Here is a 23818-nt window from a genome sequence, read left to right as displayed (position 1 = left end):
TTCATTGTTATAATGAAAAAAATCAGCTAAATGTATTATAGCAAACACTTACTTTTAATGAGCTTTTCTTTCTGGCTTGTGCAGTTTCACTATAATCAGGTTGTACTACGTATAGCTTTCGGGTTTTTTGTATAAACTGTCTTACATCCATGCTCTAACATTTTTTGTTTATAAATTTTATCTGGCGTCTTATGCTACCTTTGGAAACCACATAACTGAGTTAAATTTGTTGTCAAGAGTATGTTGATGCAGCCCAAGCTGAAATTACCATTTGAGTAGTCCTCATCCTGCTTTCCATTTGTTGCTTCTGGATTAGCTGGTTGTCTCATGTGTGCCTTCCTATTCCTCCAGCATCACTTTTACTTGATGTCACCTTCTCATTTAAGTTCCAGGAAACAACCTTTCCACTTTGCGATTGTAGCTCATGGCAAGTTCAAACAACAGAATCCATTATAACATCCATGCCCTGCATACTTCCATTTTCCTGTCTTGGGCATCCTTCTGTGGAAAAGTATGCCAAGTTCTCATTTTAAGAAGCCCTCAAATGTACAGACTTGCCAGAGTAAGTAATAAAGAGAGCTTGGGCATGGCCCATTGCTATATCAACAAGCTCCAGCTGAATTAATAGAATACTTAAAATGGAAAAACAACATCTGTAATGCTTCCAGTACATGTGCTTAGTGTCAGGATCTGGATCAAGTTTTGGTTTTTGGGTTCTTTTTCTTGCCAAAGATGCTTCTGAAGAATTCTAACTCATCATCTGCTTGATAGTTTGCCACTGATATCAGAAGTACCCAGTCAAACACGGGCCCAGCATAGGGAAGTTTTCCTCCCACAACAGCTAAAATTTCTGGCCCGCGCAATACTAAGCCCAAAGCAAGCAGCTTGAGCTGTTTTCTGCAGGGGGTGTATTCTGAAGGAGATGTCAACTAGTAATAATTTTAAAGGTGTTACACATTACCCTGAGGCTATGCCAAGTGCAGTAGAACGTTAAGCGGTGTAAATACTAGTACAAGCTTAGAACAGTCACACTTTAAGGCTTACAGCTATTTCTGACCTACACAATTTGGACATTTATTTTGCTGGGATCCTTTGACCCTAGCTGACATCCTGCCTCTTGGGCAGTGGGCTGGACTTGATGATTTTACGAGGTCCCTTCCAGCCCTAATGTCTGTGAACTGACCTGCCACTAAACCAGGGGCAGGCAATTATTTTGGGCCAGGGGCCACTTACTGAGTTTTGGCAAGTCATCAAGGGCCACATGACAGGCAGCTAGGGGCAGATAAATATTAATTTTCTAAATTTTTTTTTTAGGGGCCCCACGGGCCGGGCAGAGTGGCCTGGCGGGCTGAGTTTTGCCCACATCTGCACTGGACGACTGGCTAGCAGGAGTGTGACTAGAAGTGACATCTTCCTTGTCCTGCATGGCAGTTCGCAGCCACTAGGAAATTACTTCATTGCTGTTGCTGTGGTCTTTGTTGTTGCACCATGCTGGGCCCATGAATATGTAATGCATGGTGTGGCGTAGAGCCAAAGGTATGGTTCTTGAGGATCTGGGCCAACTTCTCATGATAGAGGACAACAGTTCTCACTGCATCTGACACTGCTGGCATCCCTGCCCCTTATGTACTGTAGCTTCAGGGATTTAATTTTGATCCAGATCTGTAACCAGTCCCAATGGTGCCACACACAGATCACCTAGTTCAGCCTTTTTGTCCTTTGGTCCTCCCCTGTCCCTAGATTGTGACTCCAGTTTGATGCCTGTATGATGGAGTTCAAGCAGGACATAGGCTGATTCTATGATTCTGGCTGCCAAATGTAGGTAGGAAATAGCTGGCTTGTATTATTGGCTGCTTGCACTGACTGCATAGGGTCGTGCTACTGGGTTTCATAGATTTCATAGACATTAGGGCTGGAAGGGACCTCAGGAGATCGAGTCTAGCCCCCTGCCCAAAGGGCAGGAAGTCAGCTGGGGTCATAGGATCCCAGCAAGATGAGCATCCAATTTACTCTTGAAGGTGTTCACTGTAGGTGCTTGAACCACCTCCGCTGGCAGACTGTTCCAGACCTCGGGGGCTCGGACAGTAAAGAAATTCTTCCTTATGTCCAGCCTGAAACGGTCTTGCAGGAGTTTGTGACCGTTCGACCTCGTCATCCCTTGGGGCACTCTGGTGAACAAACGTTCCCCTACATCCTGGTGGTCACCCCTGATAAACTTATAGGTGGCCATCAGATCACCCCTGAGCCTACGCTTTTCCAGGCTAAAGAGTCCCGTGGCTCTCAGCCTGTCATCTTAAGATCTGTTTTCCTGACCTCTGATCATGTGCGTGGCTCTCCTCTGGACTCTCTCAAGCTTCTCCACATCCTTTTTGAATTGTGGAGCCCAAAACTGGACGCAGTACTCCAGCTGCGGCCTCACCAAGGCCGAGTACAAGGGGAGAATGACGTCCCGGGATTTGCTTGAGAAGCATCTATGGATGCAAGCCAGCGTTTTGGTCGCTTTACTAGCTGCAGCATCGCATTGGAGGCTCATGTTCATCTTGTCCAAGTCTCTTTTTTTCTGTAGTGCTATCCAACGTAGCACTGCCGAGCCTATAAGGATGCTGCAGGTTTTTCCTCCCAAGGCGGAGAACCTTGCATTTTTCGGTGTTAAACACCATCAGGTTCTTGTCCACCCATTTGCTGAGCTTGTCCAGGTCAGCCTGGATCACCCGCCTGTCTTCTGGCATGGATGCTTTGCCCCAAAGTTTAGTGTCATCGGCGAACTTGGCCAGTCCACTCCTGACTCCAATGTCCACATCATTAATGAAGATGTTGAACAGGATGGGTCCCAGGACAGAGCCTTGAGGGACCCCACTGGTCACAGGGCACCACGATGAGTGACTGCCATTGATTACAACCCTCTGGGTCTGACCACGGAGCCAGTTTCCCAGCCAGCGGATCGTGGTGGAGCCAAGGCCACAACTGGCCAGTTTGGCCAAGAGGTGATCATGGGATACCAGATCAAAGGCTTTTCTGAAGTCAAGATATATGACATCAATCTCTTCTCCCCTGTCCAGGTGATAGGTCACCTGGTCATAGAAGGAAATGAGATTGGTCAAACAAGACCTACCCGCAACAAACCCGTGCTGGCTATCCCTTAGGATGTTAGCCTGGGCCAGTCCCTCAAGGATGGCCTCCTTAATAAACTTTTCTAAGATCTTCCCCAGGATAGAAATCAGGCTAATGGGCCTGTAGTTAGCCGGATCCGCTCTCCTCCCTTTCTTGAAGATCGGCACCACATTGGCCTTCTTCCAGTCTTCGGGCACTACACCAGAGCGCCAGGAGTTTTCAAAGATCCGTGCCAGGGGCTGGGCTATGACGCTCGCCAGCTCCTTGAGTACCCTGGGGTGCAGGTTGTCAGGGCCGGCTGACTTGAAGGTATCCAGCTTCTCAAGGTGTTCCTTCACGAGGTCAGCATTTATGGAGGGTAGGGGATCCCCATCACCCGGATCTCCCTGTCCCATAGCAGGCATGGGCATCCCATGTGACTGATGAAAGACTGACACAAAGTACCTATTCAATAGGTTGGCTTTTTCCTGGGTGTCAGTTGTCAGTTGCCCCATCTGGTTTAGCAGGGGTCCAGCGTTGCCCTTGCTTTTCCTCTGGCTCCCCACATATCTGAAAAAGGACTTGCATCCCCCTGGGGAAAGAAGAGTAGTTGGCTTGGTGCCCATTCCACTCGGCAATAGAGTTTGGGGGTGGAAAGTTTGTCTACACAGAGCAGGGGGAGAGGGCAGGTGCATCCTAAAATGCTGGAAGACTGGAATTTGGTTGTTTTTATCTGTAGAGCATTACTGTAGCATGACCTGGGTAGCACATCTTTTAAGACCCGTAGTGGGAGCTTAGCACTAGTTTTCATGTTTTAATACATGGACTATATGAAGAGCTCTTAGTATAGCCTAAGGATAATGTATAACAATACCCTAATAAGTTGTAGTATAGTAATCTGTCCAGGATTGAAATAGCTGATATTGACCATTGTGATGGGTCAGTTAACGCTTTGAAAGGCCAGATGTCTACTCCAGCTTGGTTTTTATCAATTTCCCTCCCTGCATGCATAAAAATCAAATCTGTGCCAGAAAGTTTAATCTCAAAAGGGTTATTTCCTTTTAAAGATCAAATCACGTCTGGACCACATGTTGGTAACCTCTATTTTCTTCATGCAGCTTAATGCTTCTTCTCTCAGCATGGTTTAGGATAGCAACATTACATGATAAAAACATAGCATTTCCATTGTTGCTTGGTAAGCTGTAAATGATAAAAGTACAAAATTGAGAAAATTGTAATGCCATTTTGTCATTATTGGCATAGACAGAATCTACTTTTTAAGAACTTCAGGTGTCATTTTTGTGTTTATTTAGCATACTTACGCTACAACTCATGCAGAAAAATACCAAAGTAAATGAATGCCTGTCAGAAACCTAAAGAAATAGAAATTGGGGAGGATATATTTGTTAACCTCATCAGTGGATCTCACTAGAGTCCAAAAAGAATTGTAAAGGAAAGTTTCATAGAGCAGGAAAGGGATAAAAGAAGCACAGGGCATCCTGGCAAAAGAGTATATGCAGGAAAGGCTGGTGGGCATGATGTGGATGTAAACCAATTTTCTCTAGAAAAAGGAATTGCTCTTGCTATAATCATGTCCAGCAACCTACCCTAACTAAAAGAGCATGAGATCAGAAAATACAACCTACACCACTAAGTCCAATTGCAGGCAACCAGGTGATTAGACATCTGCAGAAACTGATCTTTTATGTCCCAAAGTACCACCTAACAAGGATGGAGTGGAGGGAAATTAGGTTAATGCTCCCCACCCCCCTGCCCAGTTACCCCCAGAAATGCAATGTCCCATAGGAAAAGAACTGGAAAGAAAAGGTAAGATCATAGGAAAATAGATATGGAAGGGACCTCACTAGTGCAGCACCTCTGGTCAAGGCAGGATCATCCTTCACTACACAATCCCAGTCATGTGTCTGTCTATACTTTTGAAAATGTCCATGGATGGAATTTCTACCTTTTTAGGCAGCTTGTTCTAACACTTCGGTAATTCTCAAAGACACCTTTGCTCCTAGTCTCATTCCCCTCTTCTTGTCTTCTCCAGACTAAATAATCCTAATTCTTTCAGTTTTTCCTTGTAAATTGTAATTCTCTGCCCTCTAATCATTTTTGTCACTTCTACTGGACTCAAATCTCTCCGCACCTTTATTGAAGTGTGGGGCCCAAAACTAGATAGAGTATTCCAGGTGAGGTCTCACTAATGCCAAATAGAGCAGAAGAATCACTTCCCTTGATTTGCAAGAGATGCTGCTGTTAATACAAACCATTATACGGTTGGCCTTTTTGCAACGAGCACATAGTTGACTCATTCAGGTTATTGTCTGTTGTAACCCATGGGTCCTCTGCAATTGCCAGTCATTTCCCAGGTTGTATGTTTTTCAGTCAAATGTAATTATTCAGTCACATGTCATTCTGTCCCAAGTACAGGGTGTTGCTTTTGTCTTTGTTCACTATAATTGATTTCAGACCATTCCAGATTCTAGCCATGCCCTCCAAAGTCTCTGCAACTCCACCCAACTTGGTATCAGCTGCAAATTTGCTACGCTTCTGTTCCTATCATTCAGATTATTAACAAAAATGTTAAATAATACTGAACCCAGGACAGACCCCTAGCCATCTCCACTTGATACCTCCTCTACCAGACAAGATCTGTCCTACAGTCTGTAGAGGGCATGGTCTGTTGAGAGCCCTCTTTCTTCTCCCAGCTGAAAATGACAAGCACTTTCCTTATTCTTCCATCCCTTCAAAAGAACAGCTGAGATTGCATTCTGCGCTGTGTCTATACACGTTCATACCCAGGTTTAGGTATTTCCATTTGTTGATTTTTTTGTTAAAATTATACTTGACTGAAAAACATCAGTAAAGTACAGCTTACCCTAATAGCAGCTATTCCTAATTAAATTGTTACAAAAAGCATGTTCATGTCATTCATTCAATTAATTTTCTTCTATACTTTGGTCTCAGAATGGGAACACAGTGCTCTTCTGACCAGTTGCATCATAGATGGACACCTCTGAGGCCCAGTCTCTCCACTTCCACCTCCACGACTTCTATTAGTGAGGTTTTTCTCTCTTTCTCTTGATGAATTCTGAGACATGCTAATAGTAGCCTGCGAGTCCAATCCGGGGCCCCTAAACAATCTGTCTTAATCCCTTGTGCATGGCCAAGCTTAATAAGATAATAAATCCAGGGGAGCTGTACCTTCCTTTAAAACATCAGCATGACATTTGATTTATTAGCACCAAGCTGGTTAGTTACTGAGTAGTATCAATTGAGAATGGTGAGCTACCAGATGGCAACAGAGACATATATCACACAGAGAGCAATTCCAGTATTGGCATTTCAGCACTGCCTCGTTAGGGTGAGCTCTGCACAGATTTTAAGAGTAGTTGTTACTATGGTGAAGTTTTAATACCATTACTAATCATCCCGATTCTACAGCACCCTATCTTGTCCACCAGCTGGGGTTAGTTGCCTGAGCCCAAAAAGCCATGTTTTTGTTAGTAAAGTGCTAGAAGAGCTGCTGCTTCTTCCAGCAGTATCTGTTTGTTCTATGTCATGCTCGTCATCCCAGTGCTTGATGGCTTGTCTCACCCCGCTCAAAACTATGTATGAATGTCAACATCTGGAACACCATATTCCTATTAACCAGAGTCAGGATTATAGTGCTTCTTCAGATAACAGTTTGGAAATGGCACTGTCCTGCTAAAAACCTGATGAATTATGGGATACTAGGAAAGAATACCTGAGAATTTGATCACCAATTCAGTAGATTTTGTTAGATATCCTATAATGGATTGAGTAATTGCAGATTGCATGGAGCCTAGTGGCAGATAGTTACATCATGGTATGCAGAGCTGTGTGGATAAGAAACAAGTACATGCCTAATGGTTTTTGTAGCAGGTTGGACTTGGGAGACGTGGGTTCAGTTCTTTGCTATGTCAAACTTACACAACCTAGAAAGTCTCTTACAGTATTTAGGAGGCTATGCCATTGAGTAAATATCTATGCATCTTTTCTCTGGGCACTTTCACAGCCTGACCCATCAATTGGATACTTTTTGCTTTGGCTGCCCAGCCCTTCTCCTTTCTCTCCTGTCTCCCCCACCCCCCTCACTGACAAGTAAAGGTTCTTCTTTGCTTCTGTGCTCTTCAGTTCCTCTGTCACCTAGCTCATGAGCATTTAGTAGCAGTCTGCTTAGTGGGCCTCAGTATTATTCAAAGCTTTTATTCTGGTTTCTCTAATCTATTCCAGAGTTGTTCGGCCAGCAGCTGAAGGGGTTACATGCTGGCCCCCAGGCTCTCACCCAGCAACTACTTGCCCTGGCTGTTTCTGTAGCTGAGGTCTTTAGGCTCCCCCTTCCTCCAGCTTTCCCTTCCTTATCTTGGGGGCAGGGCAGTACAGTGTGGCACTGCCTGCAATTCTGGGGAAAATGAGCCTAGGGCATCTGAGAGGGGCAGTTCAGTGGAGGAGTTGAGCATGAGGTGTGGCACCTGGGTGTGTAATGCAGTGCAGTGGGGGGCAGGAGCCACCAGGCATGTGCACAGCAGAGGGAAATCTAGGGCATGTGTATAGCAGGAGAACATGTGTACAGCAGGGGCATTGGCTGGGGAACTGAGAGAGGCAAGAGTGCCTGGGCACAGTCCAGTGGTGGGAGGGAGTCTGATTGCCCCCACTCCATCCTTGTTAGGTGGTACTTTTGTGGAGACAGCTTCAAGAGGCTGAACTTGACAACTGAAATGGTCCCCTAGGCCTGTAAGGCCTAGAGCAGCCTTGACATAAGTAGGCTAAGAGTACATTCATGGAATTATGCTATTGTATGACCTGCTCCCTACAGAGAAAAGGGTCTGATGTTAAACATGGTTTTTATGGATAAAAGGGTTTGTTATGGTGCATTCTACCCATATCTGAAGCAAATGGCTCCTGGTACCAAGGAGAGAAAAACAACAAAAGTGAAGACAAACCCCAAGTTGTTGATGAAAAACAGAAAATTGGCCTAATGTGGTAGCTACATGACTAAAGGACTAAATATTACTCCCCCACCCTGCTTTTCTCTTTCTCTCCTTCTCCTCCCCTTTCCTTCCTGTCCCCTCCTCCAGTCCCTTCCCATCACCCTGACGATGCCTGAGAACTGAAGACATCTGATCTCCCTTCAGGAAACCAGAGCCCACTTTGAGATGCCTGGCCAATACTCAATGTGTATAGTATTGGGACTGGTAATATACAGTTGCTTGCTAAGGCTGTATCTTGTAAAGACTACTGAAACTGCTAAGATTACAGCTGTATGTGTACTTGGAGTTAATATTTCATAATGCTCAATAAAACTGATTTATTAAAGAGATAACAGCTCTCATTTGGAGAGATAAATGGGCTCTTGATTGGAGAAAACAAGCATACTTTAAACAATGGCAATCCTGGTCTTTACTTCCCCCACATTTGGGAGGAGAACCAGATACTCCCTGGTTCTTAGGGCAACACTTGTTGCCCATTAGCTGTTCAGAAGGGCTTTGCAGAACCACCTTCCCACAGCCTAGTATGTATTCTATCCCAGAGTTTCCCACACTTTCTTAATGCGTACTCCTTTCCAGATGTACCAGCTGCCTGCTTACTCCTACCAGCATACGGTTCACATTTTAACCCCTTAAATGCCAATTATATGAAAGTTAAATCTGCTATTACACAATTTCTACTGCATACTCTCCAGAGATGTCTTGTGTACCCCCAGGGGTATGTGTACAGCTTGGAAACCCTGTTCTATCCCAGCTTAAACCATTCTATGTTACCTGTTCATTCCATGATGGAGACAGTCGGCCTTGTCTGGTATACCACGCTTCAGCTCCCCTAACAGGTAAGTGGATGGAGATTGCCTGCTCCTTCTTTATTAACAATGGTAACTAATAAGAAGGCTGTTATCATACCATCCCTGCAGTGGTGGGGATTGGGGGGGGGGAATTGTCATCTCTTTCCTTTTTAGGATGTATACATTTTTAAAAGTTGATATGGCTATTTGTTTCTATGGACAAAAGATTTGTGTGTGAAGTGGTAGCAACCCAGAGACTGTCCAACTGGAAATCATGCTGCATGGAACTTGTTATGAAACTTTCAAGGTAGAATGAGGTGGTTCAGCAGGCTGTAGTGAAACTGGGTTTCAGTTATCCTGTGGGGAAGGTCCAAAACAAGACTTGAACAGGCTACACTGAAGCTTCTTCATTGTTACCAGGACAGAATCAGAAACAGAATTAATTCTCTGAGCATGGCATCCTTATTCGCAGGTCACAGAGCAAGCAGGAAAACTGAATGTTAGGGAAAGATAAAGACTCTAGTAGTCTGGAGGAAGAAGCAAGGGTTGTGATCAGAGGGTTGAGAAATATGTAATTCATCCAAAAGCTATTTTACTAGCGAGGTTTTAGCTTCAATGAAATGTGCTCGCTCCTGTAGCTGTTCTGCTACCACTGAGTCACTTGTCTCCAGGGATTCTAATGGACTTCATTCTGTGTTTGAGTAAACCACCTCAAAAAATAAGTAGTTGAAATAAAGAAGGTTATGCAATAACACTCTCTTGCTGTCCTAGGGAAAAGTTTAGTCTTTCTCCAAAGTAAGTTATAATTAACCAACACTCAACACTCAAGAAAACCTTTGCAGTACTAGTAGATAAAGGGTGCAATAACCCATTCCCACATATTAGAACAATAAAAACTGGTGTGGAGAGAGAGAGATGGGTACTTTATTATGGAAACAAGATTCTTTGTGACATGAAAAGTAGCAGTATGCAAATCATATTAGACCTGAGAAGTCTTAGAGACTTCATAAGGAGATACTAAAACAAAACAGAGGTTGAAGAAGTGCAGTTCATAGGCTTGTTTGTAAAAAGTGGTTTGCAAATTCCCTTTGAGAATCGGGCCTAAGAGATTGGAGACAGGTGGTGTTCTGTTCTTGATTTTGATACATTTTTGGTGTGTGCTCATTCTGATTCGCAGTTGTTGCTTGGTGTCTCCTACGTATTTTCTATCGGGGCACTTGTTGCCATGATGGAAATAGGTATTGTATTGTGAAGATATCTCCATACTGGACATATTGTTGCCAGGTTTTGTCATGGCAGAGCCTGAATCCATCCGGTGTATTTTGGGCTGTAAGAAGTAGGCTTCTGGTGATGAGGTTAGTGAGGTTCAGTGCTTGTTTGAATTTACAACCACTTTTCACAGGTGGGCCTATGAGCTGCACTTCATCAACCTCCTAGGTACAGAAACTCACAGACTCAATACAGACATTGGAATTCTGGCATTAAGCCTGCCAGACATCTGACTCCCCAGGTACCCAGTCAGCTGATTGGAAGGAGGCAGGGCCCTGAGCACATGTAAGCCCTAGGGCTGAGGCTGGCAGGGAGAGTTCTCTGGCAGCTGCTGGAGAAGAGGCTCCTGCAGGAAACGAAAGGAAGTTGGTGTGATGGTTTGGCTGCCTGCAATGCTGTTAGTGCTACTGTGTTGCTTACTTACCTGCTGTTATTTAAAGTGGTGGACCACACTGAAACTGTAAGTGAGGAGGAGGCCACATTGGGGCACACTAACGTGTCATGTAGAGGCCCCAGCACCAGTGAGGGCGCATCTTAACATGCGCACAAAGTCACACATGTCACAAGTTTTGCTTGTCAGCAGCTTGAGGTGCAGTTTCCCAGAAACCCCTGCACCTCACTCCTTGAAACTTGACAGGCTTTGTAGCCTCAGCAGGGGCTACCATCCCTGCTATCTTCATTTAAATCAGGTAAGAAATGACAAAGTTATAGGCAGTTTTATTATTCCCCATTATAATCTATGGGCAAAACAGTTTTGACAAAACTAAATAGAACAGTGCTTTGAAATGAAACATCGAAAGAATACACTATCCCTTCGAAATGGGGAAATGGAAGTCCATTCAAAATGGGGAAATGAAATGGTCCTGTTTCGCACAACCTTAGTAATTATATAACCATGGCCTCAGCATGAGGCAAAAGGTTGGCTGTGACCCACACGGAACCCTGTTCCTACATGACTGCAATCTTTGCTAGAGCTGGGCATAAAAAGATTGAGAAAACAGCTGGCAAACATCTGCTTAATGCATCTGCTTTGGGCTTTGAATTAACTGACTGATGCCTAGTTTTGTGCCTAATGCCTGCCCTGATTTGTCAAGCCTAATCTCCAGTTCCCTAGAACTGGTTCTAGTTCTGAACACCAGATGTTCCATAATTCACATGTACCATTTGTCTAAGAAGGCTTCCTTTAAAACAAATTGCATGGGAAAATTGGAAAACTGAGTTTAACTAGTCTTCTGAATGATTTTTTGGTTATGTCCTCAAAGGTTTGAAAATGGACCTGAGCAAAATTAATTCTATCGCCAATTGGGCATAACCCAGGGTTGTTCAGAGTGCAATGCTTCCAGAAAGTTCCTCTTATTTCTCCCAGGAAATTGTATATGAGAAGGAAGGATTTTGTACAAGCATGTAATACAGGGGTGGCCAATTATTTTGGGCAGAGGGCCTCTTACTGAGTTTTGGCAAGCCATCAAAGGCCGCATGACAGGCAGCCTAGGGCAGGAATATTAATTTTCTAAATTTTTTAGGGGCCTGGCAGGCTGGATAGGAAGGCCTGGCAGGCTGCATCCAGTCCCTGGGCCACATTTTGCCCACCCCAGTATAATACCACCTGCAAAGGTAAGCGATAACATGAGGAATATAGAGAGAATTATTAAGGTGAAACAGCTTGTGCAGTTTGTTAGAGTGTCTGCCTGGACAGAAAAGGAATGACAGGGCACTGAAGGGATAGGAGGTTAAGGACAACTTGGGATAACCTGTGCCAAGAGAACAATGCTCTGTCAGCATTGATTTAAAGAACACAATCTGTTTTATGTGAGCATATATTGTGTTCTTCAAGGGGAAGTGTCATGATTGTGACCTATGATGTTGAGGAAGGGTTTTTGGTTTTGTTTGGGGGGATGTTGTTTTGGGGTTAGGTTTTTTGCATATTTAAGACGTTCTGGAATCAAAAGATTTAGGTTGCTATGTGGCTATGAAGTGTTTGAGCGCTCTTCTGTTTAGCTACATGAAAATAGTCATATTTTGGCACAGATGAATTCCCTTTCACTCTACTTGGTATGCTTTGAATTCAGAAGGAATATAATTTAAGTCCCACACGTGCCTTGTGGTTTCTCAGGCTTCTGTTTATTTAACAGTGGTGCTAAATTTTGACATTATTTTTGTAATTTTTCATTAAAAATGGGGGTTTCTGCCTTTGTAGAAGCATATGATTGGATATCTATTAACTAATTCAAAAGGAAGTGTAATAGTAGAATAAAAATAAGTAAAAGCAAGAAAAAATAGCAGTGGTGACTAATGCAGACTGGTACTACACATGATGTGTGGTGGGAGAAAATTAGCACTCAGTAAGTTTGCAGAAGTTTTACTATTTACTTGTAATTCTTTCTATTCCAATGCAAAAGTCTCTTTCAGTTTGCTTGAGACCAAAACAAAAATAAAAAAAGTCAGTAAATTGTAGTAACAGCTAACATACCAGGCCTTTTCTGTGGTGCCATTTTTCTGAATGTCCTTCATGAATTATGGTATTTAAAAATTGTTTTTGTGTGGTTGCCTATTAGCCAACTGTTTTCAGCATCCAGTGGGAACATAGATATATAAACTCTAAAATAACAATATAATAGAGTCTTCTATTAGTTTTAAATATCACATTAAATGAATAATTCAAAATTATAAAATACCTTAAAGATATTTTCAAAAATGTAAGGGAGTGTCTGAATACAAGTAAGTGTGTGTGTGTGTGTGTACACATGTACATTTGTGTTACCTTACGTTTATTTTTGTTCAGTCAGGCTTATGACAATCCATTAACTGCAATTGTGAAAAAGTAGGTTTTAAATCAACTTATTGCTAAGTATTTGCATCTGTTAAGGGAAGTGTCAAGCAAGTATTCAAGAAAAAACCAGCATTTCAAATATTTCTTTTTGTATTCAGAGCCGATTGAAATTGTTTAAACACTGGAATTTGACAACACTTCTTCCCCCCTCCCCCCTTAAAATCCACTATTATTCTGCTGTTCCAATGTAGTATTAGTGCTGATGGAGTACTCATGTGGGCAGTCTACTGCTGGCATTGCAGCCACTAACTCACTTGGACCTTCTCTAAGTAGATGATGAAATGGTTAGAATGGTGGCAGCTGGTCAACATTAGCACCTCATAGTGGCTACTTCTGGTGGAGTTGCAATGGTGGAAGATTTAACAAAAAATACCAGTGTGTACACAGCCTAAATTTTACTCCAAGCTGAGTTAAAAAATGCATGCGCTTGCATCTTCTGTGACATAGATATGCTTGAAAAAAATCTATTCAGCTTTGAGTGAGATACTTGAAATAAGATTTTTTAAATTTCTGAAGGCATATCTTCAGTTTAATATTTAAGTAATATTAATAACTTGGAATATGCTTGATAATCAGATAAATGTCTAATCTCTTTATTTAATCATCTAAGGTTTTTGTCCTGAATGATTTCCTGTGGTGTTGAGGTCTGCAGTTTGATTATATAGTATGTGGAAAAAAATATTTCCTCATATGAGTTTGAATTTTTCATTTTTTTAATTTGTATCTAGATACGACATTCCTCTCCAGGCTTGGTACAGAGTTATGATGCTTGTTTTGAAAAGGCTGCATTGCTGCTGCTTGGTTATTTGTACCCTTGTATCAAGGATATTAAGTGTGATAATTTCCTAAGGAATGAATCTGATTGAGCCAATTCTCAAAGAGGCAGAAAAGGCTAATTGTTTAGTATCTGATGATCTTCAACAAAATTGCCCCCATAGGGTGTGTCCGGACGAGCCCGCACGTGTTTCTTGCAGCGTCTCAAACCCCTTTGAGATGCTGCAAGAGGCATGTGCTAGAATGAGAAAATGTTCTCTGCACTGCAAGCTTGAATATTCATGGGTCCACAGAGGAAAAAAAGCAGCAACAGGAGGCTGGGTCCTCCAGAGCATCTCTAGCATTAGCCCTTGCCCTGGTGCTGAAGCACGCTGCCTGCCCGCAGCAGGGAACTGTACCCAGGCTCAGCTCCACTGCTGGTAAGTAAGGGGTTAGGGGGGCTGGGGAAGGGGGCCATGGGGGGGACCCCCGCTGGCGCCACCCACTCCCCCAGCTGCCCAAACCTCTGCCTGGCCCTACCTCCTGCCTACCGTCTGAGCCCCCCTGTTCCCTTTCCTCCCTGGCCCCACACCCTACCAGTCCCCTCAGCCCCCCGATCCCTTCCCTGCCAGGCAGGGTTATTTTGTCCCAACTAGCACAATTTGCTCCTCAACAAAGTGCATGTCTGAGCATGTCCGCTGAGGCAAAAAGCCCCGGCTCAAATTTGCACTGCTTCTATTTGAGCTGCTGCAAGCGCATGTGCTTGCATGTGTGGACCGGCCCATAGATTCTCACTTTTCAGCTTCCTTCCTTAATTTGGATTCAGAGAAGCTAGTAAAGAATTGAGGCACTCTTTTTAATATCATGAAATCCCACGCCACTCCCAAAGTCACTATTAGTGAGTGAATGATTTTTGGCTTGTGGCCACAGGTGAATTAGTTTGAGGTGTAGACCTGTGAAAGTATCACACTAAACTAATTTCTCACCTACTAAGTAAACTTTTCTTTTGGAGCATTATAAAAAGGTAATGAAAACAAAAAGGGGTAGAATTTTGAGTTCCAGGCATGTCAAGTTATCTGATTACTCTTAGTTATTTTTATGGCACTCATGAGTACCTAGACTTGAGAGATTTTAATACCTGTCTGTCTCTGTTTTGTACAGTATATCATTGCTACCTTTCCTTATTAAATCATCACCCAAATAAAACAAAAGTATGCATTAACATCACTAAATTGGAAGTCTGTTGAGATATTGGAAATCTTATGACAAATGAGTTCTCTCTCTACATTATAAATATCTTTTTCTGAGTTTCAACAAGTGCTCCTATATTAATATATCTTTACATGTTTTTTTCAATAAAGAAATTAACGCTTTTTAAATTTAACTAAAATTTAGGGTAGATGCTGATGCATAATAAATCATAGTACACATTTAAAATATGTAGTGCAGTCCAAAATTGTTTGGTAGGTCACATTATGGATAACAGAAGAAGCCATGAATAAAAAAACTGTCTTCCACCTTGGACAATCTGCTTTAAATAGAAGAGGTTGAGAGTTTCAAGGGCCAACCATTTTTACTAGTGTGTACAAGAAAGATTTAGAAATATGTTAATATAATAACAAGTATTACAAAGAACAATTCTTTGTATATTTTAATGTCCTAAAAATACACTGAATGGTACAGTCAGGTAAGGGTTTCACCAGTAAAAAGTAATTGCCCAAAAACACGTATGGTTTTTCTGTTCTAGTTCAAGCACTATAGATTCTTGACAGATGTGGAAAGTATGGTCATATTCTCAAGAGAATACCTCGAATCTTATTTATACAGATTTTTAGCATTATAGAGCTTGTGTTTCTACCATCTTTGTGACCTTCTTTGATCTAAGGCTAAACAATGGCAGATCTGGCCAGTTGTCTAGGGAGCCATTCACTAGCACACTTTACAAGACTGTAAAAGGAGAACCTAATTGTTACAGAATTCACAGAAAAAAAGATAAACCATCCTAGAAAATTTTATGAGTTGTTCATACAGTGGGTGGGAGAGGAAGGAAGGAAAGGAATTATGGGAAGACAGCATCTTAAGATGGCATTTCTCCCTTCCTACCCATGAGTTTCCTTACCTCCACACGAAGATGAAATATACCTGTAGACCCTAGTAAGTGCATAAGGGAAGGCTCTGGCTAAGTAAATGAGTCAGTTTCCACTAAATATTACATAGCCAATTAAGTTCAAACTTTTATAGCAAGCCTGAGAAGCTTATCAGTGTCTTAAACTGGGTAGGGAATCCTTCAATGGATGAATCTAATAACTTTAGTTTTGTGTGTCTCATATCATTTTGTCAAACTAGGATCTGGCCAAAATATTGAAATGTTTAACTGAGTACAAATATTATAATATCTTGATTTACAAATGTCTTGTCTGATAGGTTTGGTAGAACAAAAATCTGCCCCCAAAAGTACAAGGGACACTATTTTATTAAAAGCTTTCCTTTTAATAGCTGTTTTGATCTCAAGCAATTACTTGATACCATATGTAATGGAACAAACTTGTCATACTAGCATTACTATTTATGATTTTAACTTGCTAACTACAGATTGTGATTAATCTGTCTTTGATCCTGAGGGCTACAATCCCGTTTGGTGGGTCCAGTCTATTTAGACATATGATGTTTCTCAGAGTGCATTTACACTGAAACCCAGAGATGCAACTGTGGTTCATGTGGATGTAACCAAGCTAGGTTGTAGCTAGTTAGAGAATCAACACTTACATTTGAGAATCTAGGGTAGGTTGAAAAACCAGACTGGTGCAGTGAATAAATACTATGTGGTTAGCCAGGGCTCATGTTGCAGCTACTCTTGGTCTCTGAACTAGTTCATATGGAGGGTCTGTACATGAGCATGGAGGCTGCTATGACATGCTGTGATTACAGTGCATTAGAGCAGGCTCGATTAATCCAGCCTGCTGGAGCATGGTAGTTACTGTGCCTCCCACGTCTCGTGTATCAGTGTCCCTGCACTTCAAAATGGTGGTGGGGGTGCTTGAATTGAAGCTTCTTGAACAATCTTTAGTTCAAGTGCCCCTGCCACTATTTGAAGTGCAGGGATACTGATACATGAGATGCTGCAGCACTTTAATTAGACTAGCTCTCATGGTTCCAGTCATGAGTAGGGGGAGTTAATTACAATATGGATCCTTTTTGGGGGTACTGAGTAGTGCTGTCTACTATCTGTCTACTTCAGAAAAGCAAATTTTAGCTAACTTAACAACCTGGTGAGTAGCATCTGAATAGTGCTGAGATGTGGGGTCTCCGTGGTTTGAAACACTGTTGATTTTGCTGGGGCCTAGCCCAATGAACTATATGGTAAATCATGAGCTTTTTTGGTTTTAGACTGAAATTATGCATAGTTTGTACTATGTATGAGTAGGTACAGAAGTGCTGCTTAAAAGTGTGTTTATGGATTACCTATGCTAAAACTTGCAGCAGTTTCAAAGAAGACAAACCGCCAATAAATAAAATTCTTTACTTGGAAAATTATAAGAAATTATAATTTTTCCATATACAGGATCTCATTATTGGGGAGTTGCCTTATAGTCAGGGTATAGATTTCATAGATGTTTAGGGTTGGAAGGGACCTTAGTCATTGAGTCTGACCCCTGCCCTGGGCAGGAAAGAGTGCTGGGGTCAGGTGACCCCATCCAGGTACTTGTCTAGTTTCCTCTTAAAGACATCCAAGGTAGGGGAGAGAACCACCACCTTTGGAAGCCCATTCCAAATTCTGGTCACCCTTACTGTAAGGGTCATCTTACATTCTAGTGAATACGGTAAGTAAAAAATCACTTAAGTTGAATCGATTAAGATTTAAGAATTCCAGTTCTTTTCTGCATGATAGTATGACAGCCTAATCAAAACAATATTTTAATCTTATTATTTTATTCTAAGATACTTAAGCATTTCCAGATGTGTTCTCTATAAGGGATATAACAAAATAATTGAGGAAAAAACCTCCCACCTGAAGATGTTCATTTAAGAATAAAATATGGGTTTTTCTAACTTAAGAAAAATGTTTTTAAAGCAGGTATTACCATTGCAAAGACATTCTACACCTATATCCTGGTACCAGGAGAATGTTTAGAAGGAGCTCATTCACCTGCAGTAGAATAGTGCCTTGGAGAAGTTTAATCAAATTTAAATGCTGAAACAGAAGAAAAGAAGGGTCGGTGCCCTTGCAGGAGTTTAGGGAGTGTAGGTGAGGAGAGTGCTGGAGGGGCACAGGTTACAAGAAGTGGGGAAGAAGTCTTACATATGCTGAAGATTCAACATGTCCTGGCTGCTGGTGCTGGTGCTGCAGCAACCACTACTGCATGGTCTGCTCACCCCACCTGTTGCTCTTACAGTAGCAAGAGCAACACTGTAGGGCTGCTTTTGCTGCCAGGGAGCAGATTCTAAGTGTTGTGGGGTGAAATTCTGGTGTCCATCCTACAGTGGTGCCTGGGGCCAATTTCCCTGATTGCCTACTCCTAGTTCCTCTACTGCTAAACAGAGACAGCCTGTGTTGTTTTTGCTTGGTATGTGTACATGTGTTGTTTTTGTTTCAGGGTTTCATAGTTTCTAGGGTCGGAAGGGACCTGAGCAGATCATCAAGTCCAACCCCCTGCCATGGCAGGAAAGAGTACTGGAGTCAAAGAACCCTGGCAGTGTGTTCATCAAGCCTCCTTTTAAAGACCCCCAGGGTAGGAGCCAGCACCACTTTTCTTGCAAGTTGGTTCCAGATCCTAGCTGCCCTGATGGTGAAGTAGCGCCTCCTGATGTCTTGTCTGAATCTACCCTCTGCCAGCTTGTGACCGTTATTTCTTGTCACTCCTGGTAGTGCTTGGGAGAACAGGGACTCCCCCAATGCCTGCTGGTCCCCTCTGACTAGTTTGTAACAGGCCACTAGATCCCCCCTCAGCCTTCTCTTGTGGAGGCTGAACAGGTTCAGGTCTCGTAGCCTCTCCTTGTAGGGCCTGCCCTGCTGTCCCCTGATCATGCAGGTGGCCCTCCTCTGGACCCTCCAAGTTGTCCACATCCCTCCTGAAATGCAGCGCCCAGAACTGGATGCAGTACTCCAGCTGCAGCCTGACCAGTGTTGCATAGAGGGGGAGGATCACCTCCTTGGACCTTCTCGAGATGCATGACGAGGTATGGTTCGCCTTCCTGACCGCTCCATCACACTGTCGGCCCATGTTCATTTTGGCATCAATAATGACTCCAAGATCCTTTTCTACCTCTGCACTGACAAGAAGGGAGTTCCCCAGCATGTAGGTATGCTGCTGGTTCTTTCTCCCCAGGTGCAGTACCCTGCACTTGTCAGTGTTGAAACCCATCCTATTCTCATCTGCCCAACCCTGTAACCTGTCCAGATCCAATTGCAGCCTATTCCTTCCTTCTAGCGTGCCCACTTCTCCCCACATCTTAGTGTCACTTGCGAATTTGAACAGGGTGCTTTTTACGCCCCCCATCCAAGTCGGTGATGAAGATGTTGAACAGTGTGGACCCGAAGACCAAGCCCTGTGGAACCCCACTGCCCGCATCTCTCCAGATCTAATAAGACCCGTCCACCACCACTCTCTGGGTGCGGCCCTCCAGCCACATTGTGTTTGATCTTTCTTGACCCAGTGACTTTGAACATCAGTACTTAAAATAATAGAATAAGTAGTTTCATTGTAATTAAGAATGTAGTAACTGAACATCTAGACTCCTAGAAATTGTCCATCTTTTGAATATAATTTAGAGTAGGAATGATGAGATTTTAAGGAAAATTTGTTTGGTGGGTTTGGCAGTAACTATAATAAATCTCCATAGTAATTTTAGCTCCCAAGGAAAGGCCAGTGTATTCATTTCCTGCTTTCTCTTTGAGTCCCTAGCGCATTCTCTACAACTGTTATCCCTAAGGAGGAGATTATTGCTGATATTTGATGGGCACAGCAAGTGCCACCTGCTACAAGCATTTTAAAGAAAAATTATTTCTGCTTTGCAGAAGCTCCTAAGCTATTGTTCAGTAGAAAAGGACAAAGGAGCCATGAATCCATAATGATAATTGATAGGTTCACTGTTTGGTGTCTTAGTTTGGCATTCTCTAGGCCTATTGTGAGTTACATGACTACTAATAGTATGGCATATGGGCTTTGACGTTACTAGACCAAAACTGAACATTTTCAAATCATCAGACATTATATTTAGTATTTTGTTTCTATCACCAATTGCCCAGCGACTTTCAATGGAAGGGTGGAGAGGGAAAATGAATGAACTCCTGGTATTAATGTTTCATTCCACTATTTTTCTCATGCAGCCACTTAGCTCAGACATCACAGATCTTGCTGTGATTTTAAGGTAGTGAAGGTGGCCTGTTCATCCTCTGGGAAGCAGCATAGAATACGAGAGCATAAGTTGGCTCTTCGCTGACTGTTCTGTCATGTGGCTTTCTTCAGCATTACATATCTATATCATTGTATTGGTTCGTTGGAGTGGTAGACCATTCCAGGATTCCCAGGTCAACTAGAGAAAACTTATTTGAAGGGGAATATTTGCTGTTTGTTATACGTACAAACTGCTGTCTTTTTGGATCCCCAACTGCTCCAGGGTGTCTAAGTAATATGATTACTAAAGATGTATTTTACCAGTCGATAGTCTCTGGTTGTCCCTGATCTTGCTTTTGAATGAAATTTTTTTGGATTTTCTGAATGAAATTGAATGAGAAAGAGTATGTATCCTATATGGGGCTACACCTCAAAATCACTTGACAACTGCAGGTAGTGTGGAGGGCAGCTGCCCATTAGAGTACAAATATGCAGTGGCTACCAGTTGATTTCTTTGTGATGTTTAAGATACTAATTTTAAGCTTTAAACCCTTTTAAATCACCACATTTTCAGTTTTGTCCCAAAAAAACACATCAAAGCTTATTCACTAGGTCTGTGCAAAGCTTTGGTCGCTGTTTCGATTTGGCGGAGATTTGGCCCGATTTGGCAGCCGACTCTCCGAATCCAAATCAAATCAGGAGACCCCTCAATCTCTCTGAATCGAATCGGAACCCTCCTATGGGATGCTCCATCCGCCCACCATTGCAGTGTTCTCGAGCCATGCCTGGTACCTCGAGGTATGTAAAAAAACCATATAAAGCTGTGTCTATGGCCGAATCACTGGTTCTCTGAATCAGCATTGAATCCTCGGATTCAGATTCAGTTGAATTGAATCAGGACTGTGATCTGAATCAAAGAATCGAATCACTGCCCCTCATTCGGGCTGCATCCGAATCGAATATGGCTCGTTTCGCACACCCCTACTATTTACCAAATGGGGGAGTTTGAGTGGGAGCCCTGCTTGTAAGAGGAGCAGGAAGTCTTGGTTGCCTGGGAAGAGGGTGTATGAGTGCTTGTGAGTAGGAAGTCCTTCCTGATTTGGGCTTAGTGGTGTGGCTTCAGATTGGGAGTCATTTTGCAGGCTCATTTGGAAGAGTGAACAGAGAAGAGCTCTCGGCAGCTGAGCCCAGTAGCTGACTGTATTGTGAACAAGGTGGAGCTTAGTAAGGTAGAAAGGCTAAGTCAGCCACAACCCAGCTACAGGAGCAGCACTAGCAAACAGGAGAGCTTGAGTGGGGAGTCTGCCTGTGTGTGTTTTTCCTTACTTTTTCATCCTGGTTTCCAGTGATGGAAGGGTAAGAGGGATTTTTTTTCAGGAAGTAGCAGCAGAAAAGGAACCAACCAGAGGAATCAACAGGCTGGCTAGAAAACATAACAATGCCAAAACCTTGCCACTGCTAGCTCTTCTGCTGCCTGTACCTCTGTGAACTCTGTTCTGGCACAGCCACTGACCACTTAGGTTCTGGTGGAAGTAAAGAGCCTGGGGAAGCAATATTGGAAGCCTTAGCAATGTCCTCATGGAGAAGATAGATATCTGGAGCATGGAGATTCTGGAAGAATTGGAGGTCCAAGTACAATTACAGAATTATGATGCAATTCGGATTACAGAAACATGATGGGATAGTTCATGTGACTGGAATATGGTCATGAATGATATAGCATGTTCAGGAAGGATAGGGAAATGAGGTGTTGCCCTATATATCAAGGCAGTGTACTTGTGTTCTGAGGTGCAGTACAATGTAAAAAGTAGGCCTGTAAAAAACAAACAAACAAAAAACCCCCCTGGGTAAAGGTCCAAGAGGAGAGCAACAGGGGGATGTCATGGTAGATGTCTGTTACCAGCGAACTGGAGGAGGTGGACAAGGCCTTTTTTAACCAGCTGACAGAAGCTTCCAACTCATAGGACTTCTCATGGGGGGCTTTAACTACTGGGACATCTGCTGGGAGGGAAACAGCAGTGCACAGGGAGTCCAGCAAGTTTCTGGAGTGTGTTGTGGATAATTTTTTGATATAGATAGGAGACAGGCCAGTTAGGGGGGAAGCTCTTTTTGACTTGTTGCTTGCAGGCAGGGAGGAATTAGCTGCAAGTGTGAAAGTGGAAGGTAACATGGGTGACTGTGACCACAAAATCATAAGAGTTCAAGACCTTAAGGAGAGGCAGGAGGGAGAGCAGCAGCATAAAAACTTCAGAAAAGCAAACTTCAGTGAGCTCATCTACCTGGTGAGTAGGATCCCCTGGGAAGCATATCTGAGGGGGAAAGGGGCCCAGGAGAGCTGACTACTTTAAGGAAGCTTCTTTAAGGGTGCAAGAGCAAGCTATCCTGATGTGATGGAAGAATGGGAAGTACAACAGGAGGCCAGCCTGACTAGACAGCAATTTTTTCAAGGGAGGAATTTTTAGAGGAAGAGTTCAAGAGTATCACATGGGCATACAGAGAGAAAATTAGGAATGCCAAGGCATGATTTGAGATGCAGCTGGTAAGAGACATAAACCACAATAAAAAAGGTATGTCAAATGTAAGAGAGAGACCAGAGAAACCATAGGTCCCTTACAGAATGTAGAAAGCAATCTAGTTGCACACAATACAGGGAAGGCTGAAGTATATACTGACTTTTTTCATCACAGCCTTCACAAATAGGGGCAACTAACAGATGACAAGTGCAATTGGCAGCAAAGATAAGAAAGGAGACAAACAGCCTGGAGTTCAGAAGAACAGGTTAGGGATTACTTAGAGAAGCTAGATGCTTTCGAGTTGACAAAGCCAGATAGGATGCACGCTAAGGTACTTCAGGAATTTGTTGAGGTAATGTCAGAGCCACTGGGTATCTTCTTTGAGAGCTCGTTGAGGTCAGGTGAGGTCCTGGATGACTGGAAAAGGGAAAGATAGTGCCAATTTTTAAGAAAGGGAAGAAGGAAGATCTGGGAAACTCCAGACCAGTCAGCCTGTCCTTGATACTGGGAAAGATCATGGAGCAGGTCCTCAAGGAGTCTGTTGTGAAGTACCTTGGGGAGAACCAAGTGAGTAGGAACAGCCAGCATGGAGTTGCAACAGCCAGTCATGCCTGCTCAACCTGATCTCCTATAATAACATGACAGGTTCTGTGGATGGGGAGAGAGCAGCAGGTGTAATATACCTTGACTGCGGAAAGGCTTTTGACACTCTGTTCTATGACATTCTTAGTAAAAGGTAAGGAAATAAAGGTTAGCTGAAAGTACTGTAGTATCTTATATAACTTGTTGGATTATCTTGCTCAACAAATAGTCATCAATGACACGATGTCTAGTTGGGAGGAGGTAACAAGTGGGTTCTCCAGGAGTCTGTCTTGGGTCCAGTATTGTTAAGCCCCTTCATTAATTATTTGAATACATGCTTAGATTTGGGGGTGATAAAAATTTGGATAGAGTTGCAAACACTCTGGAGGATGGGGCTAGGTTCCAGAGTAACATGGATACACTGGAGAAATGGTCCACAGTCAATCAGATGAGATTCAACAATAACAAGTGCAAAGTCCTGCATTTGAAATGGAATAATTGCATGCCCAAATCAGACTTTGGAGTGATTAGCGAGGCTACAGTACTCCAGAGAAGAACTTATGAGTTACAGAAGACCCTAAGATGAATATGACCAACAGAGTTTTCTCATTGCAAAAAAACCCAACCACGCTACAGC

Source organism: Crocodylus siamensis, chromosome 7 (assembly GCF_052110815.1).
Source record: "Crocodylus siamensis isolate JL-2025a chromosome 7, ASM5211081v1, whole genome shotgun sequence".
Classification (NCBI taxonomy): domain Eukaryota; kingdom Metazoa; phylum Chordata; order Crocodylia; family Crocodylidae; genus Crocodylus; species Crocodylus siamensis.
This window is presented reverse-complemented; position numbering follows the sequence as displayed.